The sequence below is a fragment of the Dromaius novaehollandiae genome, chromosome 30 (assembly GCF_036370855.1).
Source record: "Dromaius novaehollandiae isolate bDroNov1 chromosome 30, bDroNov1.hap1, whole genome shotgun sequence".
NCBI classification, from domain to species: Eukaryota; Metazoa; Chordata; class Aves; order Casuariiformes; family Dromaiidae; genus Dromaius; species Dromaius novaehollandiae.
The window spans coordinates 203001-214513 of record NC_088128.1 but is presented as its reverse complement, the minus strand read 5'-3'; the positions used below and the strand labels follow the sequence as shown (position 1 = coordinate 214513).

The window sequence follows — 11513 nt, the reverse complement described above, 5'->3', positions numbered from 1 at the left end:
CCCCTCCCAGTGCCTCCCAGTGCCTCCCAGTACCCCCAAAACCCCTCCTAGTGTCCCCAAAACCCCTCCCAGTGCCCCCCAGTGCCTCCCAGTGCCCCCCAGTGCCCTCCCAGTGCCTCCCAGTCCCCCCAAAACCCCTCCCAGTGCCCCCAAAGCCCTCCCAGGGCCCTCCTAGTGCCTCCCAGTCCTCTCCCAGGGCCCTCCCAGTGCCTCCCAGTGCCCCCACACCCCTCCCAGTGCCCTCCCAGTGCCTCCCAGTGCCCCCAAAACCCCTCCTAGTGTCCCCAAAACCCCTCCCAGTGCCTCCCAGTGCCTCCCAGTGCCCCCCAGTGCCTCCCAGTCCCCCCAAAACCCCTCCCAGTGCCCTCCCAGTGCCTCCTAGTCCCCCCAAAACCCCTCTGAGTGCCCCCAAAGCCCTCCCAGTGCCTCCCAGTGCCTCCCAGTCCTCTCCCAGTGCCCCCCAGTGCCCCCCAAACCCCTCCCAGTGCCCCCAAACCCCTCTCAGCACCCCCAAACCCCTCCCAGTGCCCTCCCAGTGCCCTTCCAGTGCCCTCCCAGTGCTCCCAGTGCCCCCGGCCCACCTGGTCGGTGCACCAGTACCAGGCAGCGATCACGGCCAGCCCCAGCAGCAGCCCGGGCCAGGGCAGGTCGTGCCCCCAAACCCCTCCCAGTGCCTCCCAGTGCCTCCCAGTGCCCCCAAAACCCCTCCTAGTGTCCCCAAAACCCCTCCCTGTGCCTCCCAGTGCCCTCCCAGTGCCTCCCAGACCCCTCCCAGTGCCTCCCAGTGCCCCCAAAACCTCTCCCAGCGCCCCCAAACCCCTCCCAGTGTCCCTCAGTGCCCCCAAAACCCCTCCCAGTGCCCTCCCAGTGCCTCCCAGTGCCCCCCAAACCCATCCTAGTGTCCCCAAAACCCCTCCCTGTGCCTCCCAGACCCCTCCCAGTGCCTCCTAGTGCCCTCCCAGTCCCTTCCCAGTGCCCCCCAGTGCCCCCAAATCCCCTCCCAGTGCCTCCCAGTGCCCCCCAGTGCCTCCCAGTCCCCCCAAAACCCCTCCCAGTGCCCCCAAAGCCCCCCCAGGGCCCTCCCAGTGCCTCCCAGTCCTCTCCCAGTGCCCTCCCAGTGCCTCCCAGTGCCCCCACACCCCTCCCAGTGCCCCCCAGTGTCCTCCCAGTGCCTCCCAGTGCCCCCAAAACCTCTCCCAGTGTCCCCAAAACCCCTCTCAGCACCCCCAAACCCCTCCCAGTGCCCTCCCAGTGCCCTCCCAGTGCTCCCAGTGCCCCCAGCCCACCTGGTCGGTGCACCAGTACCAGGCGGCGATCACGGCCAGCCCCAGCAGCAGCCCGGGCCAGGGCAGGTCGCCGGAGCCGGGCGCCCGCAGCAGGTGGAAGGCGTCGGGCCGGGGCCGGGCGCAGGGTCCCGAGGCGTTGGGTGCCAGTGCCAGCGGGTACCGGGCCCGCAGGCCCCCGTAGCCCCCCACCGCGCTCAGCGCTGCCCCCCCGGGCACAGACCCGGCGTCAGCGGTGCTCCCAGTGCTCCCAGTGCCTCCCAGTACCACCTGGGGCCTCCCAGAGCCTCCCAGAGCTTCCTGGGGTCTCCCAGTGCCTCCCAGTGCTTCCAGGGTCTCCCAGTGCCTCCCAGTGCCTGCCAGGGTCTCCCAGTGTCATCCGGGGTCTCCCAGTGTCTCCCAGTGCCTCCCAGTACCGCCTGGGGCCTCCCAGAGCCTCCCAGAGCCTCCCAGGGTCTCCCACTACCACCCGGGGTCTCCCAGTGTCTCCCAGGGTCTCCCAGTGCCTCCCAGTGCTCTCAGTGCCTCCCAGTGTCTCCCAGTGCCTCCCAGTGCTCTCAGTGCCTCCCAGGGTCTCCCAGTGCCTCCCAGTACCACCCAGGGTCTCCCAGTGCCTCTCAGGGCCTCCCAGATGCTCCCAGTGCTCCCAGTGCCTCCCAGAGCGGCCAGTACCGGGCCCGCAGGCCCCCGTAGCCCCCCATCGCGCTCAGCGCTGCCCCCCCGGGCACAGACCCGGCGTCAGCGGTGCTCCCAGTGCTCCCAGTGCCTCCCAGTACCACCTGGGGCCTCCCAGAGCCTCCCAGAGCTTCCTGGGGTCTCCCAGTGCCTCCCAGTGCTTCCAGTGTCTCCCAGTGCCTCCCAGTGCCTGCCAGGGTCTCCCAGTGTCATCCGGGGTCTCCCAGTGTCTCCCAGTGCCTCCCAGTGCTCCCAGTGCCTCCCAGAGCGGCCAGTACCGGGCCCGCAGGCCCCCGTAGCCCCCCATTGCGCTCAGCGCTGCCCCCCGCCCCAAGAGATGGCATCAGCGGTCCTCCCAGTGCTCCCAGTGCCCTCCCAGTGCTCCCAGTGCTGCCTGGAGCCTCCCAGAGCTTCCTGGGGTCTCCCAGTGCCTCCCAGTGCCTCCTAGTGTCATCCGGGGTCTCCCAGTGCCTCCCAGTACCACCCAGAGTCTCCCAGTGCTCCCAGTGCCTCCCAGTGCTCCCAGTGCCCTCCCAGTGCTCCCAGTGCTGCCTGGAGCCTCCCAGTGCCTCCTTGTGCTTCCTGGGGTCTCCCAGTGCCTCCCAGTGCTCCCAGTGCTTCCAGAGTCTCCCAGTGCCTCCCAATACCCTCCCAGTCCTCCCAGAGCCTCCCAGGGCCTCCCAGAGCCTTCTGTAGTCTCCCAGTGCCTCCCAGTGCTTCCAGAGCCTCCCAGTGCCTCCCAGTGCCTGCCAGGGTCTCCCAGTACCACCCGGGGTCTCCCAGTGTCTCCCAGTGTCTCCCAGTGCCTCCCAGTGCCACCTGGAGCCTCCCAGGGTCTCCCAGTGCCTCCTGCGGTCTCGCAGTGCCTCCCAGTGCCTCCCAGTACTGCCCGGGGTCTCCCAGTGCCTCCTGGGACCTCCCAGGGTCTCCCAGTGCCCTCCCAGTGCCTCCCAGTGCCAGCCAGAGTCTCCCAGTGCCTCCCAGTGCCTCCCGGGATCTCCCAGTGCCTCTCAGAGCCTCCCAGAGCCTCCCAGTGCTTCTCAGGGTCTCCCAGTGCCTCCCAGCGCTTCCAGTGCCTCCAAGAACCTCCCAGTGCTTCCCAGTGCCTCCTGAGGTCTCCCAGTGCCCTCCCAGTTCCCCTCAGTGCCCTCCCAAACCCTCCCAGTGTCCTCCCAGTTCCTGCCAGTGCCCTCCCAAACCCTCCCAGTGCCTCCCAGTTCCCCCCAGTGCCCTCCCAAACCCTCCCAGTGCCTCCCAGTGCCCTCCCAGTTCCTCCCAGCACCCTCCCAGGGCCTCCCAGTGCCCTCCCAGTTCCTCCCAGCGCCCTCCCAAACTTTTCCAGTGCCTCCCAGTCCCTCCCAGTTCCCCCCAGTGCCCTCCCAAACCCTCCCAGTTCCTCCCAGTACCCTCCCAAGCCCTCCCAGTTCCCCCCAGTTCCCCCCAGCGCCCTCCCAGTTCCTCCCAGCGCCCTCCCAAACCCTCCCAGTGCCTCCCAGTGCCCTCCCAAACCCTCCCAGTTCCCCCCAGTGCCCTCCCAAACCCTCCCAGTGCCTCCCATTTCCCCCCAGTGCCCTCCCAAGCCCTCCCAGTTCCCCCCAGTTCCCCCCAGTGCTCTCCCAGTTCCTCCCAGCGCCCTCCCAAACCCTCCCAGTGCCTCCCAGTGCCCTCCCAAACCCTCCCAGTTCCCCCCAGTGCCCTCCCAGTTCCCCCCAGTGCCCTCCCAAACCCTCCCAGTTCCCCCCAGCCCCCTCCCAGTGCCCTCCCAGTGCCCTCCCAGTCCCACCGTAGCCGGCGAGGACGGAGGCCCCGGCGAGGATGACGAAGGTCTGCACCACGTCCGCGTACATCAGCGCCGCCAGGCCCCCTGCGGGCCCCGCCCACGTCACTCGGCCCCGCCCCCTTCCGGCCCCGCCCCCCCTCGGGGGCCCCGCCCCCCTTCGGCCCCGCCCTACCGGTGACGGTGTAGATGGCGGTGACCCCCAGCAGGGCCCCCACGGCGAGGTAGAGGTCCCAGCCCAGGGCCTCCTGGATGAAGAGGGCCCCCGAGTACATGTCGACCTGGGGGGCGGAGCCGGGGGGCGGGGTTGGGGGGCGGAGTCCCGCTGGGGGGCCCCGCGCCCCATAGCGACCTGCCGGGCCCCACGGGGAGCCCCCCGAGGGCCTCTGGGCCCCATGGAGGAGCTCCGGACCCCCTGAGGAACATCTCAAGGACCTCCAGACCCCATGGGGAGCCCCGAGCCCCATAGCGACCTCCTGGACCCCATAGGGGACCTCCAGACCCCATAGAGGACCCCCAAGACCCATAGCGACCTGCCGGGCCCCACGGGGAGCCCCCCGAGGGCCTCTGGGCCCCATAGGGGACCTCCGGACCCCCTGAGGAACATCTCAAGGACCTCCAGACCCCATAGGGGACCCCCAAGCCCCATAGCGACCTCCTGGACCCCATAGGGGACCTCCAGACCCCATAGAGGACCCCCAAGCCCCATAGCAACCTCCCGGGCCCCACGGGGAGCCCCCCGAGGGCCTCCGGGCCCCATAGGGGACCTCCGGACCCCCTGAGGAACATCTCAAGGACCTCCAGACCCCATGGGGAGCCCCGAGCCCCATAGCGACCTCCCGGACCCCATAGGGGACCTCCAGACCCATAGAGGACCCCCAAGACCCATAGCGACCTGCCGGGCCCCACGGGGAGCCCCCCAAGGGCCTCTGGGCCCCATGGAGGAGCTCCGGACCCCCTGAGGAACATCTCAAGGACCTCCAGACCCCATGGGGAGCCCCGAGCCCCATAGCGAGCTCCTGGACCCCATAGGGGACCTCCAGACCCCATAGAGGACCCCCAAACCCCATAGCGACCTCCTGGACCCCATAGGGGACCTCCAGACCCCATAGAGGACCCCCAAGCCCCATAGCGACCTGCTGGGCCCCACGGGGAGCCCCCCGAGGGCCTCTGGGCCCCATAGGGGACCTCCAGACCCCCTGAGGAACATCTCAAGGACCTCCAGACCCCATGGGGACCCCCGAGCCCCATAGCGAGCTCCTGGACCCCATAGGGGACCTCCAGACCCCATAGAGGACCCCCAAGCCCCATAGCGACCTCCCGGGCCCCATAGGGGACCTCCAGACCCCATAGATCCCCCGTAGACCCCATAGAGGACCCCCATAGACCCCGTAGGTTCCCCATAGACCCCATAGGACCCCCTGTAGACCCCATACTTCCCCTGTAGACCCCATACATCCCCCGTAGACCCCATAGGACCCCCGTAGACCCTATAGGGACCCCGTAGACCCCATAGGTCCCCTGTAGACCCCATAGGACCCGCGTAGACCCCATAGGACCCCCTGTGGACCCCATACGTCCCCCGTAGACCCCATAGGACCCCCATAGTCCCTATAGGTCCCCCGTAGACCCCATAGGTCCCCCGTAGACCCCATAGGACCCTCGTAGACCCCATAGATCCCCCGTAGACCCCATAGGTCCCCCCATAGACCCCACAGGGACCCCATAGACCCCATAGGACCCTCATAGACCCCATAGAGACCCCGTAGACCCCATAGGACCCCCGTAGACCCCATAGATCCCCCGTAGACCCCATAGGACCCCCGTAGACCCTATAGGACCCCATAGACCCCATAGGACCCCCCGTAGACCCTATAGGACCCCATAGACCCCATAGATCCCCCATAGACCCCATAGGACCCCCCGTAGACCCCATACGTCCCCTGTAGACCCCATACGTCCCCCATAGACCCCATAGGACCCCCGTAGACCCCATAGGACCCCTGTAGACACTATAGGACCCCATAGACCCCATAGGTCCCCCATAGACCCCATAGGACCCCCGTAGACCCTATAGGACCCCGTAGACCCCATAGGACCCCCGTAGACCCCATAGGACCCCTGTAGACACTATAGGACCCCCTGTAGACCCCATAGGGACCCCGTAGACCCCATAGGACCCCCGTAGACCCCATACTTCCCCCGTAGACCCCATACGTCCCCCATAGACCCCATAGGACCCCCGTAGACCCTATAGGACCCCGTAGACCCCATAGGACCCCCGTAGACCCCATAGGACCCCTGTAGACACTATAGGACCCCCTGTAGACCCCATAGGGACCCCGTAGACCCCATAGGACCCCTGTAGACACTATAGGACCCCCTGTAGACCCCATAGGGACCCCGTAGACCCCATAGGACCCCTGTAGACACTATAGGACCCCATAGACCCCATAGGGACCCCGTAGACCCCATAGGACCCCCATAGACCCTATAGGACCCCATAGACCCCATAGGTCCCCCATAGACCCCATAGGACCCCCTGTAGACCCCATAGGACCCCCATGGACCCTATAGGACCCCGTAGACCCCATAGGTGCCCCCCCGGACCGAGATCTTGGTGGTGATGTAGAGCAGCAGCGAGAGCAGCGCGAGGTAGAGCTGGATGCGGCCACCCCCGAAGCGCTTCCGCAGGTACTCGGGCATCGTCATCACCTGCGGGCCCAGGCGTCCGGGTGTGTCTCCCCCCCCCCCGCTCCCCCCCAACCCCAGGGGGCCCAGGCGTCCGGGTGTCCCCCACCCCAGGGGGCCCAGGCGTCCGGGCGGGCTCCCCACCCCCCCCCCCACCCCGAAGCGCTTCCGCAGGTACTCGGGCATCGTCATCACCTGCGGGCCCAGGCGTCCGGGTGTGTCCCCCCCCCCCCGCCCCAACCCCAGGGGGCCCAGGCGTCCGGGTGTCCCCCACCCCAGGGGGCCCAGGCGTCCGGGCGGGCTCCCCCCCCCCCCCGCCCCGAAGCGCTTCCGCAGGTACTCGGGCATCGTCATCACCTGCGGGCCCAGGCGTCCGGGTGTGTCCCCCCCCCCCCCCGCCCCAACCCCAGGGGGCCCAGGCGTCCGGGTGTCCCCCACCCCAGGGGGCCCAGGCGTCCGGGTGTGCCCCCCCCCCCACTCCCCCCCAACCCCAGGGGGCCCAGGTGTCCGGGCGGGCTCCCCACCCCCAAAGGGGGCCCAGGCGTCCGGGTGTCCCCCCCCCCCCAACCCCAGGGGACCCAGGTGTCCCCACCCCAGGGGGCCCAGGTGTCCCCTCCCCAGGGGGCCCAGGTGTCCGGGCAGTCTCCCCACCCCCAAAGGGGGCCCAGGCGTCCGGGTGTCCCCCCCCCCACCCCCAGGGGACCCAGGTGTCCCCACCCCATGGGGCCCAGGCGTCCGGGTGCCCCCCACCCCATGGGTCACAGGTGTCCCCTCCCCAGGGGGCCCAGGCGTCCGGGTGCCCCCCCCCAACCCCAGTGGGCCCAGGTGTCCCCACCAAAGGGGGCCCAGGTGTCCGGGTGCCCCCCCCCACCCAGGGGGCCCAGGTGTCCCCTCCCCAGGGGGCCCAGGCATCCGGGCAGGCTCCCCACCCCCAAAGGGGGCCCAGGCGTCCGGGTGTCCCCCCCCCCACACCCAGGGTGCCCAGGTGTCCCCACCCCAGGGGGCCCAGGCGTCCGGGTGTCCCCCCCCCCCCACCCCCAGGGGACCCAGGTGTCCCCACCCCATGGGGCCCAGGCGTCCGGGTGCCCCCCACCCCATGGGTCCCAGGTGTCCCCTCCCCAGGGGGCCCAGGCGTCCGGGCCCCCCCCACCCCCCCCGGGGCAGGGGCCCAGGCGTCCGGCTCACCCCGGCGCTGCGGTAGATGGGGACGAAGACCCAGCCCAGGAGCAGGACGATGAACATGGCCTGGGGGCGGGGGGGGGGGGCACAGAGGTCAGGGGGGCGGGGCCAAGAGCGAGGGGCGGGGCTTGGGGGAGTGGGCGGGGCTACGTTTGGGGTCTCGGGGTGGGGGATTGAGAGTACGGGGGGGATTTGGGGGGGGATTTGGGGAGTATTTGGGGGTATTTGGGGGTATCAGGGGGGTATTTGGGGGTGTCGGTGGGGTATTGGGGGGGTCGTGGGGGTATTTGGGGAGTATTTGGGGGTATTTGGGGGTATCAGGGGGGTATTTGGGGGTGTCAGTGGGGTATTGGAGGGGTTGTGGGGGTATTTGGGGAGTATTTGGGGGTATTTGGGGGTATCAGGGGGGTATTTGGGGGTGTTGCCAGCATCAGGGGGTATTTGGGGGTGTCAGTGGGGTATTGGGGGGGTTGTGGGGGTATTTGGGGAGTATTTGGGGGTATTGTGGGTATAAGGGGGGTATTTGGGGGTATCAGGGGGGTATTTGGGGGTGTTGCTGCTATCAGGGGGTATTTGGGGGTGTCAGTGGGGTATTGGGGGGGTTGTGGGGGTATTTGGGGGTGTTCCTGGTATCAGGGGGTATTTGGGGGTGTCGGTGGGGTATTGGGGGGGTCGTGGGGGTATTTGGGGAGTATTTGGGGGTATTTGGGGAGTATTTGGTGGTATTGTGGGTATAAGGGGGGTATTTGGAGGTATTAGGGGGGTATTTGGGGGTATCAGGGGGGTATTTGGGGGTGTTGCTGGTATCAGGGGTATTTGGGGGTGTCAGTGGGGTATTGGGGGGGTCGTGGGGGTATTTGGGGAGCATTTGGGGATATCGTGGGTATCAGGGGGTATTTTGGGGTGTCAGGGGGAATTTCGGGGGGTTGTGGGGTATTTGGGGAGTATTTGGGGGTATTTGGGGAGTATTTGGGGAGTATTTGGGGAGTATCGGATGATTTTGGGGGTGTCAGGGGGTATTTTGGGGGGTTGTGGGGGTATTTTGGGAGCATTTGGGGGTACTGGGGGTATCAGGGTATTTCGGGGGTATTTGGAGGGTTTGTGGGGGTATTTTGGGAGAATTTGGGGGTATCAGGGGGTATTTGGGGGTATGAGGAGATATTCGGGCAGTTTGTGGGGGTATTTGGGGAGTGTTTGCGGAATATCACAAGTGTTTCGGGGTGTCACGGGGTATTTGGGGGGTTTGTGGGGGTATTTTGGGTGTATTGGGGGGGTTGTGGGGGTATTTGGGGAGAATTTGAGGGTATTCCGGGGTGTCAGGAGACATTTGGGGGTATTGGGGCAGTTTGTGGGGGTATTTGGGGAGTACTGGGGGGTATCAAGGGGGTATTTGGGGGTCTGGGGGGTATTTGGGGAGTATTTGGGGGTATTTGGGGGTATCAGGGGCTACTTGGGGGGTATTGTGGGGGTATTTGGGGAGTATTTGGGAATATCGGGGGTATTTGGGGAGTATTTGGGGGATATCAGGGGGTATTTGGGGGCGTTGGGGGTATTTTGGGGTATTTTGGGCTATCGGGGGATATTTTAGGCTATCGGGGTATCTGGGAGGTTGTTGGAGGGTATTTGGGGGTACTGGGGGGTATTTGGGGGGGGGTCGTGGGGGTATTTTGGGGTAGCGGGGATATTCAGGGGGTATTAGGGGGTATCAGGGGAATTTTGGGGGTATTCGGGGGAATTCGGGGGTATTTTGGGGGTATTTGGGGGTATTTGGGGGCATTCGGGGGTATTTGGGGGTATTGGGGGTATCAGGGGTATTTTGGGTGTATTTTGGGGGTATCTGGGGTATCTGGGGGGTATTTTGGGGGTATCGGGGGTATTTGGGGGTATCGGGGGGTATCAGGCGAATTTTGGGGGTATTCGGGGGAATTCGAGGGTATTTTGGGGGTATTGGGGGGCATTCGGGGGTATTTGGGGGTATTTTGGGGGTATTAGGGGGTATTAGGGGGTATTTGGGGGGTATTTTGGGTGTATTTTGGAGGTATCTGGGGTATCTGGGGGGTATTTGGCGGTATCGGGGATATTTGGGGGGTATTGGGGGTATCAGGGGTATTTTGGGGGTATTCGGGGGTGTTCGGGGGTATTTTGGGGGTATTTTGGGGTATTCGGGGGTATTTTGGGGGTATTTGGGGGTATTTTGGGGTATTCGGGGGTATTCGGGGGTATTTTGGGGGTATTTTGGGGGTATCTGGGGTACCTGGGGGGTATTTGGCGGTATCGGGGGTATTTTGGGGTATTTGGGGGTATTTTGGGGGTATTTTGGGGGTATTTGGGGGTGTTCGGGGGTATTTTGGGGGTATTTTGGGGGTATTTGGGGGTATTTGGGGACTCACGTTCCACTCGAAGCCGCCCACGGCGATGCCGCCGGCCGCCCCGGTCCCCGCCAGCCCCACAAAGTGCCCCGAGCCGATGTTGCTGGCGAAGAGCGATGCCCCCACCTGCCCCGGGGACCCGTGGGGACACGTGGGGACACCGAGGTCCCCCCAGGTCCCTCCATGTCCCCCATGTCCCCCCAGGTCCCCCCAGGTCCCTCCATGTCCCCCATGTCCCCCCAGGTCCCTCCATGTCCCTCCATGTCCCCCATGTCCCCCCAGGTCCCTCCATGTCCCCCATGTCCCCCCAGGTCCCCCCAGGTCCCTCCATGTCCCCCATGTCCCCCCAGGTCCCTCCATGTCCCTCCATGTCCCCCATGTCCCCCCAGGTCCCTCCATGTCCCCCATGTCCCTCATGTCCCTCCATGTCCCTCATGTCCCCCATGTCCCCCCAGGTCCCTCCATGTCCCCCATGTCCCTCCATGTCCCTCCATGTCCCTCCATGTCCCCCCATGTCCCTCATGTCCCCCATGTCCCTCCATGTCCCCCCATGTCCCATGTCCCTCATGTCCCTCCATGTCCCCCATGTCCCTCCATGTCCCTCCATGTCCCCCATGTCCCTCCATGTCCCCCCATGTCCCCCATGTCCCCCCATGTCCCTCCATGTCCCCCCATGTCCCCCATGTCCCTCCATGTCCCTCCATGTCCCCCATGTCCCTCATGTCCCTCATGTCCCCCATGTCCCCCATGTCCCCCATGTCCCTCATGTCCCCCATGTCCCCCATGTCCCTCCATGTCCCTCCATGTCCCTCATGTCCCTCATGTCCCCCATGTCCCTCCATGTCCCTCCATGTCCCTCCATGTCCCCTCATGTCCCCCATGTCCCTCCATGTCCCTCCATGTCCCCCATGTCCCCTCATGTCCCCCCATGTCCCTCCATGTCCCCCATGTCCCTCATGTCCCTCCATGTCCCTCCATGTCCCCCATGTCCCTCCATGTCCCTCCATGTCCCTCCATGTCCCCCATGTCCCCCCCATGTTCCTCCATGTCCCATGTCCCCCCATGTCCCTTCCCATGTCCCCCCATGTCCCTCCATGTCCCCCCATGTCCCTCCATGTCCTTTCCCCCATGTCCCCCATGTCCCTCCATGTCCCTCCATGTCCCTCCATGTCCCCCATGTCCCCCATGTCCCTCCATGTCCCACTCCATGTCCCCACTTCCCTCCATGTCCCCTGTCCATGTCCCTCTCCCATGCCCCTCCCTCCATGTCCCCCATGTCCCTCCCTTCCCCTCATGTCCCTCCATGTCCCATCGTCCCCCCTTGTCCCCCCATGTCCCTCCATGTCCCTCCATGTCCTCCATGTCCCCCATGTCCCCCATGTTCCTCCATGTCCCATGTCCCCCATGTCCCCCCATGTCCCCCCATGTCCCTCCATGTCCCTCCATGTCCCCCCATGTCCCCCATGTCCCTCCATGTCCCCCATGTCCCCCCATGTCCCCCCCATGTCCCTCCATGTCCCCCATGTCCCTCCATGTCCC

At 66.1% G+C, this 11513-nt stretch overlaps 1 protein-coding gene across 1 annotated transcript in view; it reads left to right on the top strand.

The window, feature by feature from the left end:
- The window catches only part of RNF40 (ring finger protein 40), a 79545-nt gene that overhangs the window by 30190 nt on the left and 37842 nt on the right, over positions 1–11513 (top strand).